At 44.7% G+C, this 19,485-nt stretch overlaps 1 protein-coding gene across 4 annotated transcripts in view; it reads right to left on the reverse strand.

Moving 5' to 3' along the window:
* Positions 1 to 2,681, reverse strand: part of KDM4A (lysine demethylase 4A) — a 44,348-nt gene extending 41,667 nt beyond the window's left edge. For 2 of the 4 annotated variants that reach the window (XR_004681686.1, XM_035018787.1), the window contains exon 1: positions 2,580 to 2,667. The gene's annotated coding sequence lies outside the window, so the exon portion shown is untranslated. Of the gene's footprint in view, positions 1 to 2,284; positions 2,385 to 2,579 lie in introns of those variants that run through there. The other 2 variants (XM_035018789.1, XM_035018788.1) reach the window with 2 other exon arrangements.
* Between the last annotated feature and the right edge of the window lie 16,804 nt (positions 2,682 to 19,485).

A 19,485-nucleotide genomic window follows, 5' to 3' on the forward strand; every position in this document is an offset into this window, starting at 1 on the left:
AGGGGGGGATGGGTAAATGAGTGATGAATATTAAGAAGGAGGCAGGGCACTTGGGATGAACACGAGGTGTTGTAAGTAAGTGATGAATCACTAAATTTTACATGTGAAACTAATATTACATTGTATGTTAACTGACAGGAATTTAAATAAAACTTGAAAAAGAAAAAAAAATGCTGGGAATGTCAGTGCTGAAACAGTAAAAGGTGTAGAAATCCTGAAGAAACATTAAGACCTCACAGCTGGAATCTGCCTCTAGGTAGGTTATTTAAGTGAACAAGAACACAGAAAAGGCTCTGTTTAGGGCGCCTGGGTGGCTCAGTTGGTTAGGCGACTGCCTTCGGCTCAGGTCGTGATCCTGGAGTCCCTGGATGGAGTCCTGCATCGGGCTCCCTGCTCGGCAGGGAGTCTGCTTCTCCCTCTGACCCTCCCGACCCTCCCCCCTCTCATGCTCTCTCTCTCTCTCAGTCTCTCTCTCTCAAATAAATAAATAAAATCTTAAAAAAAAAAAAAAAGAAAAGGCTTTGTTTAAAAGAATCAAATGTATCAAATTTGTATATAATCAAATCTCATTTAAATGTAGACACTGTTTCAGCTCAAAGTTGTTACTAGATTGTTGGTACCACTGAACAATACTAGAGCTGGCCTGCCCCTATTTTACTCTTATCTTTTCAAGTTCCTCCCTTATTCACCTTTGATAATTGCTTCAGGAGGTATTAAACGATGTATTACAACAAGATTTAAAAAACAACCTATGGGCTCCCTTTTAGGGCACAACTTTAAAACAATTCCTAAGGAAAGTTACTTGGCTACAAGATTACAAAGTTTAACCTTACTTGGCTACAAGATTACAAAGTTTAAGAGTTAAAAAGTACTCTGATACTAGTATTTCAAACCCTAAAATGAAATTGTTCTACCTAAACCAAAATGTCATTTCATCAGTACTACATGAGGTCAAGCTAGAGAGTCCAACGGTACCATTCCCAGAATTCAAAGGACAAAATGTAAATGGGCAATAAACTGCCAATACAGGGCAAACTTCAAACTGACTGTAAAAGGTGAAATACTGTGTTTCTAGATGAGGCCTGCAACTAAGTGGGTGCATCCCCATTGCCTGATAACACAATAGACTATTCCAACTGAGTAAGAACCAAGCACACCAGCTAAAAGGAGCCACTTTAGAAGCAAAAACATTTCCCTCCTCGACTCCCCGAATCTGGGCCCCAAAGCCCAGATCCAAGAGATCCCTTTGAGAGCTAGAGAGCTCAGAAGGGAAGCAATTGCCTCCAACCTACCGGCAACCTACTAACAGACTAGGAAGACAGCATGGCACAGAACTGTCTAAGGTAGGAAAGAAGACAAGCCTCAGTACCCACATCTCTCAAGCTTCCATTTCACCAAAAATAAAGAAGTGTGTTCTCGGCCAGGAGCTTTTCATGCATCTCACCAAAACTTTACATAGGAGGTATATGGTTATCCTCGTTTTACAGAGCAAGACATCTCCCCACCATCCTGCAATGCACCCCAGTGCTTCTTCCATTACCCTATGCTGCCTACATCATAATTTCCACCTAGACTAAGCCCTTTGCAAGGGCAGATCCAAGTGTGGAAGAACCTCAAGTTTAATCAATTTTGGAGACCCTCTTTTTTAAAAATACAGAAGATCTTACTTCAGCCAATTTTACAAAAACATATAATCATGTGAACACGGTGTTAGGTCCCATCGCTAGGGCCTGCCTCTGGACTTCGTCATCTTTGTATGCCTAGAACCTAGAACAATGCACAGCACAGAGCAGATACTCGGTAACTGTTGAATAACTGATTTCCTCGCCCCCACTTCAGTTGCTCATTGCCTTTTTTCAACCCTAGGATGCCTTTCCCCCAACCTATTCCCTGGGGAAAGCTCCTGTTCCCTGACTCCTTCATTTCCCCCATTCAGCAACAAAGCCTAGTGGTTTAAGAGCAGGAGTTCCGGAATCAAAACAACTCTGAATTCAGATCCGGTCTCTGCCACTTATTAGCTGTGTGACCTTGGCTGTGTGAGCTGCTCGAGTCTCAGTTTCCCCGCCTGTAAAATGGGGATCCCAACCTCCTTGCCCAGCAGGGTTGCTGTGATTAACTCAGATGATGCAAGCGAAACGCTAAGCACTAGGCCCGGTACTTAGTAACTCAATAAAGGTCGCTGTTGCTAACAACTACCTCTAACTCCCGCCCCCTCCCCTCGCAGCTGCCCCCGCGGGTACCACTCCCAAGGCAGACCCCCGCTCCCAAGGTCCCCGAACCTCACCGCGTAGACGGCCAGCCCCTCCCGGCCCCGCCGCCTAGGCGAGTGAGGCCCGGCCGCAGGAAGAAGAAAATAAGGTCCAGTACACCCGCCTCCCTTCCCGACGTGCATTGGCCATAAGAGATTAGAAAGGACCAATCTCAGGACCCATTTTAGAAGCTCCTGTTCCCATTAGCCAAGAACCATGTCTATCACTCACCGCTGACGGCAAACCCTCTGCCCCTCCCCCCACCGGAGCTCACGGTCACGGCTACAGCAGCAACAAACCTAAACGATTCCAAAACTGTACGGTTCTTACCTAAAGCCCACTGCCCCGGCAGGGCTAAGGCTTGGCTTCTGCTGTCGCCCCTAGCCGTACCTACCGCTTTTCCAGCCGGCGGAGGACGAAGCTCCGCCTCCCCTACAAAGTCTGCCCCTGCGCAACCGCACAGCGTCAACCAATCTGAGGGCCGCTATCACTCCTCAAACAGCCAATGAGCACGCGCTGCAGTCGCCCAAAAGTCCGGGCATATCGGTCTGCTCAACCTATGAGCGCCGGGTCGGGCTGTTGCCAGGAGGAAACACGGTACCGCTCGGGACCGCGGCCACTGAGCATCTTGGCTGAATCGCGGGGCTGGCCAATCATAGGCAGGCTTCTGGCCGCCCAAAGCTAATCAGGATTGAAGGAGGCGAGTGCCTGGAAGTGGGATGGTCGGCAAGGGTAGGGACGGTGCAATTATTGTAGGATGTTACTAATGAAAGCGTGGGGCAGGGTCTTTGTAGAGTGAGTAGGACCCTTGCCTAAGGTGGAAGTGCGCTGCGAGCCCTTACGGGCAGCTTCCGAGATCAAGCAGTTTCTGATAAGGTGACCAGCTTGTCCTGTTTTGCCCGAGATTGCCTTGATTGTGAAAATTGAAAGTCCCGTATCCTGGGAAACTCTCACTCGCCGGCCAATGAGACATTTCCTGAAAGGAGCAGTTCCTGAAGGGGAAAGAGCTCTGAGGGGGGAATGTCCTTAGGGTCATTAAAAAGCAGTTCTTCAATGAGCGGGGACTTGGGGGTCATTAGGAGCAGCTCTTGGGGCGGGGGAGAAGATCCTGGGAGTCATTAGACGTATTCTGGAGAGTTAAGGGGGTACCTAGAAGTCATTAGGAACTGTTCCTAAGGGGCACTGAGTCGCCCTAAGGAGCTCCCAGATTATCACGGATGATGGGCAAGGAAACCTACAAAACGCTCTGATAGGTCCAATAGAAAAGTAGAATTCTCAAAACCAGAATCATAAAAAAAAAAGTCTAAAATTATACCCATAGATGAGTAATGGTGTAGTGCACTCTAAAGAGCTATGGAGTCAGATCTGTGTTCAAAATCGGTCACTCCTCTGAGCCTGGGTTTTCCCATCAGTAAGATGGAAAATATAATACCTGCCTTGCGGGATTGTTGCAAAAAGGAGGGGAAATATATGTTGGCAAAAAGGATGATATTACCTAGAGTGGCATGGAGGTAGATCAATCATGATTTATTCCCCTGGGGCTGGACACATGCACCCTAAGAAAAAACAAAAACAACAAAACACCACAATAAAAGCAGAGTTCTGTTTCAGAAAAAGACAAGGGAATGATCATTGATCGTTGGGTAGGCAACCAATAGTCTCAAAACAATTACACAGTTTTTCTCTCTTGACCTAGTAAGATAGTATATTAGCTAATAGACTATATTGGGTAGCTCACAAAATTGTTAAGAGCCTGAAGAATTCAACTTGGAGGACACATAATGAGGAAAACCACCCCAAATGATGCCAAAGAATTCATCTACCGCTCTCCTTGCTGCTGCCACCAAACAAGATGCTACAGCATGCCTTACAGCTCCACTGACCTGGGCATGGATACAGTTGCTAGTACTGCTATCACTACCAGCTACTCTGTGACTTTGATCTTGCTACATTTTCTGCTGCTGCCAAAGAGGATTTTCCAAGATCACGGCTACTTTGTATCCCTAGCTTCCAACTGGTGTGCTCACATGATAGTTCAAGCCTAGGTCAGGCTCTCTTGACATCCTCCCATTCCCTTGACCAGTTTGTCTTAGTCACCTTTTTAAGCCCATCTTTCCCACCCCTTAAATGTTGATATTCATAGCAAAACTAATCATGGCGAAAGAAGCCAAAGGTGGGGTTACCTTTGGGTGGGGGACAGGGAATGATGGGGTAGTAGCATAAAGAATGCTTCTGGAGAAAAAAAAAAAGCTTCTGGGGTGTTAGGGTGCTACTAATGTGGGGGGATCTTTTTAGTTGGGTTTTGTTGTTGTTTTGTTTTGTTTTGTTTGTTTTAGTAATGTTCTGTTTCTTGATGTGGATGGTGGTTATTACACCGGTGTGTTCACATTTTAAATTTTCATTGAGCTGTACACTTATAAGTGGTCCATAACAGTCAATGTACTTTATACCTTAATTTTTTTAAAGATCTTTTTTTTTTAATTTTTTTTTTTTTAAGATTTTATTTATTTGACAGAGAGAGACAGTGCGAGAGGGAACACAGGCAGGGGGAGTGGGAGAGGGAGAAGCAGGCTTCCCGTGGAGCAGGGAGCACAATGTGGGGCTCCATCCCGGGACCTGAGCTGAAGGCAGAAGCTTAATGACTGGGCCACCCAGGTGCCCCTAAAGATTTTATTTATTCATTTGTCAGAAAAAGAGCACAAGCAGGGGCACGGCAAGCAGAGGGAGAAGGAGGCTCCCCACTGAGCAAGGAGCCCGATGTGGGACTCAATACCAGGACCCCAGGTGTCCCCAAAATTAATTTTTAATTAAAAAAAAATTTTTTTAAAGAGGGGCGCCTGGGTGGCTCAGTCGTTAAGCGTCTGCCTTCCGCTCAGGTCATGATCCCACAGTCCTGGGATCTAGCTCCGCGTCGGACTCCCCGCTCAGCCGGGAGCCTGCTTCTCCCTCTCGCACTCCCCCTGCTTGTGTTCCCTCTCTTGCTGTGTCTCTCTCTGTCAAATAAATAAATAAAATCTTTAAAAAAAATTTTTTTTTAAAGAACTGAAAATATGGGCGCCTGGGTGGCTCAGTCGTTAAGCGTCTGCCTTCGGCTCAGGTCATGATCCCAGGGTCCTGGGATCGAGTCCCACATCGGGCTCCCTGCTCGGCAGGAAGCCTGCTTCTCCCTCTCCCACTCCCCCTGCTTGTGTTCCTGCTCTCGTTGTGTCTCTCTCTGTCAAAAAAATAAATAAAATATTAAAAAAAAAAAAAAAAGAACTGAAAATATGTTGATGTCCTCACGGGGCTCTGTCTTTTGCCTTCTTCTCTCATTCTACAAACTCTCCTTAGGTGTTTCTGATTTCACAAGCCACTGGCAGTATGACCTGGGGCAAGTTACTTAACTTTTCTAATCCTCAATTATAACTAAAATTGGAACAGTATTTCCCTTTCTTGGTTGTGAGAGCTGAATGAGATAATGTAGGTAAAGTACTTAGAAGTCAAATTGGCGTGTATTAAGTGCTCTGTAAATGTTAGCTGTGGAATGGATGATGATGGTGGCGGTGGTAATAATACAAAGCGCTTAACATAAAGCCTGAAACAAGAGCTCAAAACACTTAAATTCTCAGGCTTCACTCATGTGTATACTGACGACATCCATTCTATACTCCAGCACAATCTTCTCCCCTGTGTTCAGATCCAAACATCCTCCTATCTCTGGATTCCTACGGGCACCTAAAACCCACATGCCCAATAAAGAACTAATGTATCTGCCCCATAAATGAGCTCCACCTCTTAGGTTTTCTAGCTCAGTTCGTGGGGCAGCCATCCACCCAATCGCCTGAGCCAGAGACCAGTGTGTAAGCAGGGACTCCTTGATGCAGTCCATTACCTCACCCTGTACAGAGTCCCAGAAACAAGTATTCCACAAGTGCCTGGATTTATTTACATGTCCACCTTCCTCCACTAGACCAAATCTTTCAAGAGTCTCACTTCAGTCTTATTGATATTATCATTTAGAAATGTGTTCCATTACCAGAAATAGGAAACCCTAGCAACAGTGACTTAAATAAATACAAGTTTTTTTTCCTCATGTGTAATAAGTCTGAAGGGAGGTATTCATTGGCATTGGCTCAATGCTCAACAAAGTCACCGAAGAGACAGGCTGCTTCCACCTTTGTCTGTACTTCACAACCTGGCTTTGGCCCTCAGAGGTGTGCATCTCATCACTGTAAGGGGATTGCTGAAGCTCCAGACATCCCATCCTCATTCATGGGGATAAGGAAGAAAGGACAGTATCAGCAGCAACTACTCCTCCTCTCAGACCCAGCAAAAAGTCTTAAAATGGGGTGCTTGGCTGGCTCAGTTGGTGGAACATCTGACTCTTGATCTCAGGGTATTGCGTTTGAGCCTCACATTGGGTGTAGAGATTATTTTTTTGAAAGTTGTTTTTAGGGCGCCTGGGTGGCTCAGTTGGTTAAGCGACTGCCTTCGGCTCAGGTCATGATCCTGGAGTCCCTGGATTGAGTCCCGCATCGGGCTCCCTGCTCGGCAGGGAGCCTGCTTCTGCCTCTGACCCTCCCCCCTCTCATGTGCTCTCTCTCTCTCTCTCATTCTCTCTGTCTCAAATAAATAAATAAAATATTAAAAATAATAATAATAAAAAAATAAAAAGTTGTTTTTAATAAACTTAAAAAAACATCTTCTTGGGGCACCTGGATGGCTCAGTTGGTTAAGCATCTGCCTTCAGCTCAGGTCATGATCCTGGAATCCCAGGATGGAGTCACACATCAGGCTCCCTGCTCAGTGGGCAGTCTGCTTCTTCTCCCTCTCTCTCTGCCACTTCCCCCTGTTTGTGCCCTCTCTCTCAAATAAATAAATAAATAAAATCTTTTAAAAAAATTAAAAATAAATTTAAAAAAACATCTTCTAGAAGGTGCCCACCTGCCAGTAATGAGAGGACAGACCTTTCCCTGCCCTCATGGTGTTTATAATCCAGTGAGGGAGACAGACATGAAACAGGTGTTCACATAAATAAATTCACACAAGTTGTGCTTACTCCAAAGGCAAAAAACAGGGATGAACAACTTTTACGGTGACTTGTTAACAACGGTAGTAGAATCTGAATATTAAAGTCCGTCTTTATGGCATAAAGTTCATGCCATGCTTCTCGCTCACAGATTCTTTCCTAGAGCTTCATTTTATCCAGTACCCAGCACAGTGCCTAACACATAGTAAGCATTACATCAGTAATAATCACGGTAATATTATTAGCTTAAGAAGTTAACTATAGGGATATCTGACTGGTTCAGTTGGTAGAATATGCAACTCTTGATTTCGGGGTGGTGAGTTCAAGTCCCACATTGGGTGTAGAGTTTACTTTAAAAGAAAAAAGTTAACTACATTTATTTAAGATTTATTTAGTTATTTGAGAGAGTGTGCGAACATGCAGAGGGGAGGGGCAGAGGGAGAGGGAGAGAGAAACCTAAGCAGACTTCACACTGAGCAGGGAGCCCCACGCAGGGCTCGATCTCACGACCCTGAGATCAGGACCTGAGCCAAAATCAAGAGTTGGATGCTTAATTGACTGTGCCACCCAGGCGCCCCTAAAAGTTAACTACATTTATTGAGCACTTACTATGTTCTAGACACTATGTTAAGTGCTTTATTTATACATAAATTGTTTACACTGTCATTGACATTTTTCTTTTTATAAAAACAACTTTATTGAGGTATAATTTACATAACATAAAATCTGCCCATTTTAAGGGTATAATTTAATGATTTTTTTTTTAAGATTTTATTTATTTATTTGAGAGAGAGAGAGAATGAGAGAGAGCACATGAGGGGGGGAGGGTCAGAGGGAGAAGCAGACTCCCTGCCGAGCAGGGAGCCCGATGTGGGACTCGATCCAGGGCCTCCAGGATCATGACCTGAGCCGAAGGCAGTCGCTTAACCAACTGAGCCACCCAGGCGCCCTAATTTAATGATTTTTAATAAATTTACCAAGTTGTGCAACCATCACCCAATCCAGTTTTAGTACATTTCCATCACCTCAATAAGACCCTTGTGCCCAGGGATGCCTGGGTAGCTCAGTCAGTTTAGCCTCTGCCTTCGACTCAGGTCATGATCCTGGAGTCCCAGGATCGAGTCCCACATCGGGCTCCCTGCTCGGTGGGGAGTCTGCTTCTCCCCAATCTGACCCTCTGACCCTCCCCGATCTCGTGCTTTCTCTTTCTCTCTCTCTCTCACTCAAATAAATAAATAAAATCTTAAGAAAATAAAAAAGACCCTGTGCCCAGTTACAATCACTGTCCTTACTAGCAGCTCCAGGTGACCATTCATCTACTTCCTGTCTGTATAGATCTGCATTTTCTAGACATATAAATAGAACCATAAAATATGTGGTCTTTGTAACTGGCTTTTTTTTTTTTTTTTTTAGATTTCATTTTTAAGTAATCTCTACACTCAACCTGTAGCTTGAACTCACAACCCCAAGAACAAGAGACCCGTGTTCTACCTACTATGCCAAGCAGTCAGGTGCCCTCCTGTTGTACCATTATTAGCTAGGATGCCATGGGAAGTTACTCAGCAGAAAGGACAAGGGGAAGGAACAAAAGCAAGGAAGGAATGTGTTTTATTTTGCAGAACCAACAGTTCCAGCCAAGGAGACACCCAACTAGGTTTTTCACCTGATAACCCCTTGCTAGAGGTATGTCTCACCTGATAGCCCCTTACATGAGCCACTTAGAGATGGATTGGAGCTTCAGACCTACAGATAAGTGCCCCCCACCCCCCATCCCCATTGTCCTGAGGTTACCTTTAGCTCATTATAATACTATGATCTCCTTTGTGTGGAGTTTCTACCATTTTTTGTTTTGTTTTGTTTTCCTCCATTTTTTTTAAAAGATTTTATTTATTTATTTGTCAGACAGAGAGAGAGAGAGCACAAGCAGGGGAAATGGCAGGCCGAGGAAGAAGAAGGCAGAGGGAGAAGCAGGCTCCCCACTGAGAAAGGAGCCCGATGCAGGACTTGATCCCAGAGCTCTGGGATCATGACCTGAGCCGAAGGCAGATGCTTAACGACTGAACCACCCAGGCACCCCCCCCCACCCCCTATTAAACTGAATAAAAACGTCCTCTGCCAGCTCCATGGGGAGACAGTGCTTTAAGCACTGCCTCTCTGTCTCCTTACTTCTAGCAAGTAATAAAGAGTTCTTTGCTTTCAACATTTTCTTGGGTTGTGTTCAATTTGGTGTACTCCAAGGAGTGAACCTTCTGAGTTAGGTTACAATATTGATTGACATTTGGGCTCTTTCTACTTTTTGGCCATTATGAATAGAGCTTCTATAAACATTTATGTGGAAATCTTTGTGTTGAACATGTGTTTTCATTTCTCTTGGGTAGATAATTAAGGGTGGAATTTCTGGTTGCAAAGTAAATTTATGTTTATCTTTTAAGAAACCACCAAACTGTTTTCCAAAATGGTTGTACCACTTCACATTTCCATTAACAATAGACGAGGGTCTCCATTTCTCCACATCCTTGTCAACATTTGTTATTGTCTGTCTTTCTGATTATAGCCATTCTAATGAGTATAAAGTGGTATCTCATTAGGGATTTATTTGATTTGCATTTCTTTAATGATTAATGATGTTGAACATCTTTTCATATGCTTATTAGCCATTCATACATCTTCTCTGGTGAAATATCCATTTAAATCTTTTGTCCATTTTTTAATTGAATTGTCTTAACATTGAGTTGTAAGAGTTCTTTATATACTCTGGATACAAATCCTTTATCAGATATAGGCTTTGTAAATATTTTCCCTCATTCTGTGGCTTGTCTTTTCATTTTAATAGTGTCTTTTGAAGCTCAAATGTTTTTAATTTTGACAAAGTCCAATTTATTGAAAAAATTTTTTAAATGAATTGTGCTTTTGGTGCATTGACATTAACATGTATATAGTTCTGCTCTGCCTGCAAAACACATCCCAAATCCAGCACTTACCTCCACTTCTGCTGCCACCACCCTGGGCCAACCCACCATCATCTGCAGACTGATCAGGATTCTTCTCCCTGCTTCTGTCCCTGCCTGTTACAGTCTCCCCAACATAGCCGACAGAGTGATTCTTGAACATTAGAAGCCGGATCTTGGTGCTCCTCCTCTTAAAAACACCAAATGATAGCCTGTCTCGTTCTGGAGAGAAGCCAAGTCCTCTGATGGCCTACAGCCTTCCCCTACCCCCATTCTTTTTTTTTTTTTTTTTTAAGATTTTATTTATTTATTTGACAGAAAGATAGAGCCAGAGAGCAAAAGTGGAGAGAACGGCAGAGGGAGAGGGAGAAGCAGGCTCCCCACTTGAGCAGGGAGCCCAATGCGGGGCTTGATCCCAGGATTCTGGGATCATGACCTGAGCCGAAGGCAGACGCTTAACCATCTGAGCCACCCAGGGGCCCTCCCCTACCCCCATTCTTGTCTAACTGCTCTCTCAGCTCATTCCACTTCCCCATTCTCTCTGGTGTTAATGGCTTGCTCCTTCACCTCCTTCAGAGCCTTGCTGACATGTCACCTCCTCTGTGAAGCCTTCCCTGACCACCACTATATGCTTTATTTATTTTTCTATCAACTCTCCCCATTTGAATGTCTGCTCCATGAGGGCAGAGATCTGTGTTTTGTTCACCACTATCCTGAGCACTTAGGACAGCCCCAGCCCTTTGTGCTAAATATTTGTTGAGTGAATGAATTTCATCCTCCTAATGAGCTTCAAAAGAAGGCATTATGACTGTCCCTGTTTTATAGCTGAGGGAATTAGGATGCTGAGGATTTCGGGAACTTGAACACCCGACTGGAGGGTATTGGTTGAATAAACGATTGAGTGATGAACTGAATGAGTAAACAAGCAGGAAGGACTGTTTGTATGCTAACGATGCTTTCGGTCTTCACCTCTGGGTCAGTCTTATTCCAACCCTTGCTTGTGGGCACTAACTACTAAACTTAAACATTTCTCTCTGAAGAAATGTTTTTGGAGGCTCTGGGCAAAGTGCCCGACACCAACTGCTCAGAAAGGAAGCTGTGCTCGGGGCTCCACAAGCAACAGGAACAGGGCGATTCAGCCTGACCTGCTCGGGCCCTGGTCGCTGGGGGCGGGGCTTGAGGTTCTGCAACCGGGTCAGTCCATGCAAATAAAAAGCGAATTTGGCCTTGCAGACAAGGTCAAGTTGGAAAGACCAGGGCCTACTAGCCTATGAAATATAAAAATACAGGGCGCCTGGGTGGCTCAGTCGTTAAGCGTCTGCCTTCGGCTCAGGTCATGATCCCAGGGTCCTGGAATCGAGCCCCGCATTGGGCTCCCTGCTCCGCGGGGAGCCTGCTTCTCCCTCTCTCACTCCCCTTGCTTGTGTTCTTTCTCTCGCTATGTCTCTTGCTGTCAAATAAATAAAATCTTTAAAAAAAAAAACAAATATAAAATGCTTTGATGCGACACACACATGCCCAGAAATACACCCTGGATCCCTCCCTTCAATAAAAACGTAATTTTTCCTAGCCCTGACTTATTTTCTGGCTCTGCAGAGGATGGCCCCGGGTTAGAGGCAAAGGCACAAAAAGCCTTGGTGAGCGCTAACAACAGGCGCCGCGGGGCCACTCCTACATCGCATTCAGCCCTTTATTCTTTGCTTCCACCAACTGTTCTATTTGGTTTTGGTTTTGGTTTTGTTTTGGTGTCAGGCGCCAACAGGTCTTCATCTCAAAGGCCAAATCCATCCATTCTTCAAGGTGTGACTCAAATTCTACTCATCTGTGTGTTCTTTTATTTACAGATGTTTTAAATAAGCACCAATTTTGTGCTGATTCTAGGGACCCAAAGATGAAGACAACTCTAATTGCCCACTCGGACTATTACTGGTATCTCAAACTCAACAAAAGCAAACTCTTGGTTCTCCCTGCAGCCCGCTCCTCCCTCAGTGTTCCCCTTCTCAGAAAAGGCACCATATTCATCCAGGTGTCCAGGCGCTCTAGATCCTTCTCTTGTAGCCCACGTTCAGTCCTACTGGCCTTAATTTCAAAACTATACCCCACATCCCGCTTCTTCTTCCATTGCCTGCCCCTAGCATCCCACATCAAGCCACATCACTGTTTACTTGGACTGCTGTAACCATTGCCCCTTCAAATCTGTTCTCCAAACAGCAGCCAGAGCGATCGTTCCAGAAAGTGAGTCTGAATTCACCACTCTGTTGAAAACCCTTTAAATCTTCCCAAGTCCCTTGCCTTGGCCAACCAGACCCTGAGTGATTTGGCCCCTACCCTCTCTACCCCGAACCCTGCACCACTTTCTGGTGCTCTCTGGGCTCTAGGCATGCTGGCCTATGTCCTGTTTTTCTAACATACTCGTGCGGGGAGCTGTGTTCCCCCCAGCTCAGAGCCTTTACTAAAGACCACAGAAGCCTGAGTCCCACGCCAGCTCTAGGCTGCTTTCATTGCATTTGGTGCTTTGCCCACAAAGCATCCAGGAGCAGAGCACCTAAGAGTTTGTAATTATGTGTGTACATAATATTTCTGGGACACCAGACTAAGCCTCTAAGGGGAGGGCTTTGTTTTCCACCATTGAATCCCATCACTTTGTGCAAAGCCTGGCTCAGGTAACACTCCTGGAATATTATTTGTGGAAGGAATGGGTAAATGAAGCCACACGGATCGCAATTTATATAGTAGTTAAGCATTCAGGCTCTGGAGTCACACAGAGCCAGGTTTATATCTAGGTTCTGCTCCCTTCCTGTGTGAGTTAGGGTGAGTTGCTCAACCTCTCTGAATCTTAGTCTTCAGCTGCAAAAGAAGAACATATACAACCAACTATTCAGGGCTGTTGGGGGAATTAAATTTTAGCGACACATGGCTTGATCTCGGGGTTGTGAGTTCAAGCCCCATGTTGGGCATGGAGCCTACTTAGAAAAATAAACAAAAACAAATTTTAACAAACCAGGTAGAGTGCTTGTCAATTTAAGTGATTAGCAGGATCACTACAGCATGTAATAAGTGTGTATCATGTTTGTTGGATTTAGGTCTTCAAGACCACTCAGAAGCTCAGATAGGAGTCACTGCAGAGACTGCCCTGAAATGAGGCTGGAAAAGGCCATCCCTGCAAAAAGGTTTGGGCCACAACGTGATTGAGGGGCACCCCACTTCTGGGGCCAAAAGCCTCTCTGCAGGTCAAAGTCTAGTCCAGGTCCTAGGTGACCCTTATTTCTTTATTAAAAAAAATACTGGGGGCACCCGGTGTCTCAGTCGGTTAAGCGTCTGCCTTCGGCTCAGATCATGATCCTGGGGTCGAGCCCCGCCTCAGGCTGCCTGCTCTGGAAGCCTGCTTCTCCTTCTCCCTCTGCCTGCCGCTCCCCATGCTTGTGTGCACCTGCTGTCTCTCTCGCTGACAAATAAATAAATGAAAAAAAAATACTGGGAGCACCTGGGTGGCTCAGTTGGTTGTCTGACTTCGGCTCAGGTCTGATCTCCCGGTCCTGGGATCAAGCCCTGCATCAGGCTCCCTGCTCAGCAGGGAGTCTGCTTGTCCCTCTGCCCCTCCCCCTATCATGCGTGAGCACTCTCCCCGTCTCTCAAATATAAAAAAAATCTTTAAATAATATTTTAAAAAAATACTGTTGGGGGGCGCCTGGGGGGCTCAGTCGTTAAGCGTCTGCCTTCGGCTCAGGTCATGATCCCAGAGTCCTGGGATCGAGCCCCGCGTCGGGCTCCCTGCTCCGCAGGAAGCCTGCTTCCCCCTCTCCCACTCCCCCTGCTTGTGTTCCCTCTCTCACTGTCTCTCTGTCAAATAAATAAATAAAATCTTAAAAAAAAAAATACTGTTGGGGCCCCTGGGTGGCTCAGTTGGTTAAGCGTCCAACTCCTGATTTTGGTTTAGGTCATATCTCTGGGTCTTGAGATAGAGCCCTGTGTTGGGCTCGGCACTCAGTGAAGAGTCCGCTTGACGTTCTCTCCCTCTCCCTCTGCCCCTCCCCCTTTGTGTGAGCTCTCTCTCTCTCAAATCAATCAATCAATCTTAAAAAATAGATACTGTTGCTTGGTAAATTTCCTTTTGAGCTCTTCCCGCCATTGGTGTGGGGGAAGGGAAGAAAAGCAGCTCATCAGGGAGAGGGTGGAGTCTGGTGTGGCGGATGCAGGTTCTTAGTTGAGGCGGCTGGGAGATGAGAAGTCTCTCCAGGAGCTGACTAGGATGTGTGCTCAGGGTGGGAGCAAAAGGAAGGCCTCAGAGGAGGTGGGAGAGGAGATGCTGAGGGCCGAGCGTGCTGGCAGCCCAGGCCAGAATTCCTCCTGACAAATCAGATTTTGCTTCAGGACCTGGGCAAACACCTCTCTTTCATCCCTTAGCAAATATTTATTGAGTCCCTACTTTGGGCCAGACGAAGCTGGGAGGCAAGTGAGACATGGTCCTTGCCTTCAAGAAGTTCACAGTCCACTGGAGGAAACAGATGAATCAAACCATAATTATAATGTTAATTTGCATTTCCTTTCTGCACTGCAGCCTGGATAATTTCTTTGGTATTTTTTTCCTATTTTAGTTTGTGAACAGCTAAAGAAGCAAGAATAATAATTTTGGCACAGTGCTATGGTTACTGGACCAACAACACAGCTGGATGGGAGGCTGTCTGGTTGCGGGTGGAGGAAGAAGGGGCTAAGACTGGGATTTCTCGGAGGAGATTTCCTGGGTCTTGCCTGAGGTGTGCCAGGAAGGGTGTCCAGGCATGTTCAGCCATGGCACGGACTGTCCTAGAATTGACACATTCTTATGAAAACGGTGTGTGTCAGAGGTAGAAAAACTAGCAAATGCATTTAAAACAGGGAGCATCACTACCTGGAAAATCACCGCGAACATTTTGATGTATATTCTTGCCAGTGTTTCTCTAATCTTAACACTCATACAAATACCTCAAGGAACTTTCAGAATAAAAACTCTGTTTCAGTAGGTCTGGGGTGGGACCTGAGATTGTTTCTAAAACATCCCCAGGTGAGGGGCTCCTGGGTGGCTCAGTCGTTAAGCGTCTGCCTTTGGCTCGGGTCATGATCCCAGAGTCCTGGGATCGAGTCCCACATCGGGCTCTCTGCTCGGCGGGAAGCCTGCTTCTTCCTCTCCCACTCCCTCTGCTTGTGTTCCTTCTCTCTCTGTGTCTCTGTCAAATAAATAAATAAAATCTTTAAAAAATAAAAAAATAAAACATCCCCAGGTGATACGGATACTGATGGTCTCCAAATTCACTTGAGCAAGATTGAAGACTATGTAAGTGTTGGTGTGGGTACGGGTATGTGTATTCTGGCTTATTTCCAACTTTTTACTATTACAAATGATGCTGAAACTATTACAAATGAATCTTTGCCCATAGATTTTTTAAAAACTATATATATAAAGATTTTATTTATTTAATTGTCAGAGAGCAAGCGAGCACAAGCAGAGGGAGTGGCAGGCAGAGAGAAAAAAGCAGGCTCCTCACTGGGCAGGGAGCCCCATGCAGGGCTCCATTCCAGGACCCTGGGATCATGACCTGAGCCCAAGGTAGATTCTTAACTGACTGAGCCACCGAGGCATCCCTGCCCAAAGATTTTTAACTATTTGTCTGATTGTTTCTTTTATATAAATTCCTAAATATGTATCGTTGGGTCAAGGATAAAGCATGTTTTTGTGGGTTTTTTGATATTTATTTATTTGTTTGACAGAGAGAGAGAGAGCACAAGCAGGGGGGAGTGGGAGAGGGAGAAGCAGACTCTCTGCTGAGCAGAGAGCCCGTTGAGGGACTTGACCCCAGGATGCTGGGATCATGACCCGAGCTACCCACTAGGTCACCCAGGTGCCCCAAGGATAAAGCATGTTTTAAGGCTTTTGATAGATATTGTAAATATTCCTCCAGAAAGGTAGAACCAGCTTATATCTTCACTAACAATATGTGTCCAGTTCCCCATACCATATTAACATATAACTTCTGCCAACCTGATAGTCAAACAATAGTACCTCTTTGTTGTTTCTATTTGCATTTCTTTTTTCTTTTTTCAATTTGCATTTCTTTGATAGTGAGGTTCGGTACCTTCCACATTTTTATTGGACTCATCCCAATAAAAATGTATCCCATTTTGTAAATTGCCTATTTGTGTCCATACCCATCTTTCTATTAGGGTGCTTACTTCTGTTTTTATTGATTTGAAAGAAGCGTTGGATTTAATCCTTTCGTTGTTGCAGATGTTTGGCATGATGTACTTAAGAAACAAGTATTTAGATCAGCCTGGGGTAGAGGGTTTAAGGAGAAATGAGCCACGTGTTGAAGAAGAGCATGATGGTCTCAACTGCCAGGCTGACGACACTGGGGATGATAAGAGGCTGCGGCATCCTTGAGCCGCACTACAGCACTTGTTCTAGAAGCTGGGATGACTGCAGACACCACACAGCGTCCCCTCCCTTTCAGCAGTGCAGGATGAGCACAGCTTGCTTTTGATCCCAAATCCTAGGTTTCACTGAGACTTCAGCCTTTCTTTGTTTTATGTTAACACATATTCCTCAGATACATTGCTGTCAGTTTTATTTATTGAGGTACAATCAAATCTGCAACCAACATTGAGGGAGGGGAACTTTCCAAACATAATCTAGAATCCGGTTAGAAGAAAAACAGGGGAATAGCACTACTTTTGAAAAAAATTAAAAGGTAATGCTGGGGGGGACCAGCTGTGTCAGGTAATTAAACAAAGCCACAACAGTTAAATGAGTAGTTTTGGCTTTGACTAGATAGATGAATGAAATAGACTTGAGACCCAGAAGTAGACACTGTATTTACAATGATTTCATGGGTGATAAAAAGGAGGTATTACAAATCAGTGCAGGGAGAAAGGTGATCTAACAAATAATTTGGGGGAGGAAGCCAACTCACATTAACCATACACCAAAGTATCTTTTTTTAAGTAAACTCTACCCCCAATATGGGGCTTGAACTCAGGACCCTGAGATCAAGAGTCACACGTTCTACAGACTGGGCCAGCCAGGCACCCCCACCAAAGTATTTTTAAAAGTAAGAATTCCAGGGACACCTGGGTGGCTCAGGTCATGATTCCGGGGTCCTGGGGGATCCAGTCCCACATGGGGCTCCTTGCTCAGCGGGGAGTCTGCTTCTCCCTCTGCCTGTCACTCCCCATGCTTGTGCTCACGTGCATGTTCTCTCTCTTCTCTCTCTCTGACAAATAAAAAATAAATCTTAAAAGAAGACTTCCAAAAAATAGTGAGCAGATTGTTGGAGAAATGGGAGCTGAGAAAACCACATTTTCTTAAACACAAAACAAAAAACTGCCACGTTCTTCTTTAAAGCCAAAATACTTGAGTCAAAGGTTGTTCTTCCCAAGAGAAGCTTGGACAGGTCTTAAGTTCAGAGTCTACAAATAAAAAATCAAAGTGGTCTACTGGGCAAATATCAGGGTAATTTGATAAGGAAACCCATTAGCAAAGCCTCCACAGTTGCCAAACAACCCCTCCTCTTTCAGCAACTAGTTAATACAGAACTAGGAAAAATACCTTCAGGTTTCTGGGGAAAACAATTTTTTTTTTTTTATAAAGAAGCCCATGCCAGGTCAAGTTAATACTGCGAGTGAGTGTAAAAGAAAGCTATTTCAGACATACAAGAATCAGAAAATTTCTAATCCTGTGAGCAAAAACCTCACAAGGGAGTACTCGCCAAAGAAAAAAATTAACAGCAGCTGAGTGTGATCCACAAGTGAAGGAAATAAAGAAAAAAATCAGAAAAACTTATTAGAAATTGGTGCTTGAAAGATTTTTCATAAACATACAATTAAAATGATGTTTATTGGTTTTCACTTTCTAGAATGGAAGACTTAATTGCACTAATAGGACAGAAAATATTGTAAACCTTGACAACGTGAAGTAACAAAAAATGGTAGGTGGAGGAGGGAGGAGGGGGAGTCCAGGAAAGTGAGCTCATGTCCTCATTCTTCATAGAGGACAATCAATAGGACCGCCGAAGGCAATAAATCAAGACATAGATGTTTAAGTATGTTGCTTAAAGTCATAAGGGAGGGGCGCCTGGATGGCTCAGTCGTTAAGCAGCTGCCTTCAGCTCAGGTCATGATCCCAGGGTCCTGGGATCGAGTCCCACATTGGGTTCCCTGCTCAGCAGGAAGCCTGCTTCTCCCTCTCCCACTCCCCCTGGTTGTGTTCCCTCTCACGCTGTGTCTCCTCTGTCAAATAAATAAATCTTAAAATAAATAAATAAATAAAGTCATAAGGGAGTTCCGGAAAAATGAAAAGTAATAATAGAGCTAACCAAATCAGGAGGTACAGGTGGGAGGTCACATGAATTGATTAAGCCCCCAAGCCTGGAATCACCAGGTGCTGTCTACTAAAGGTGCAACTCATCCTTCAATGCTTACCACCCCAGAAACTACTACCAGAAGCTTCAGGGAATCAAACGAGCTGGAGGGAGGAGAGCTGATCTTTTGTTTCATATCCTTCAAGATTTAATTATTTTTATCTATAACGTGCTTCCATTTTTTGTTTAGTAAAAAAACTGTATTGATAACCATTTTACAAACTTAGGGTGATGTGTAACAGTAGAGCGTGTAGCAGTTTAAAAGATGAGGTAGTGACGTAGGAAGGAGTCCACAATATATTTAAATGAAAAAGGGCAATTTGTAGAAAGACAGGACTATGATTCTAGTTGTATAAAAGAAATAGTTTATATACATGTTTGTGTATTCGTAGAAAATGCCCAGGAGGATATAGACTAAATCATTGTGACACCCTCTGGGGATTTTGGGGGCTGGGAAAAGAATGGGGACTTTAACATTTTCCGATTCTATCCTATTTGGAAGACTTTTTTTTTTTAAGAAAGAAGTATTCATTGTACAATTTTAAGTTTGTCTTTTAAAAAAATTAAAGTGATATTGGGGCGCCTGGGTGGCTCAGTTGGTTAAACGACTGCCTTCGGCTCGGGTCATGATCCCAGGGTCCTGGAATCAGTCCCACGTCTGGCTCCCTGCTCAGTGGGGAGCCTGCTTCTCCCTCTGCCTCTGCCTCTCCCCACTGTTTGTGCGCACTCTCTCTCTCAAAAATAAATAAATAAAATCTTTAAAAAAAAATATTTTATCTGTTCATTTGACAGAGCGAGAGCGAGAGCACAGGCAGGGGGCAGGGGCGACAGAGGCAGAGGGAGAAGCAGGCTCCCCACTGAGCAGGGAGCCCGATGCGGGGCTCAATCCC

Source organism: Mirounga leonina, unplaced genomic scaffold (genome assembly GCF_011800145.1).
Source record: "Mirounga leonina isolate KUSES-001 unplaced genomic scaffold, KU_Mleo_1.0 Mir_173, whole genome shotgun sequence".
Lineage (NCBI taxonomy): Eukaryota > Metazoa > Chordata > Mammalia > Carnivora > Phocidae > Mirounga > Mirounga leonina.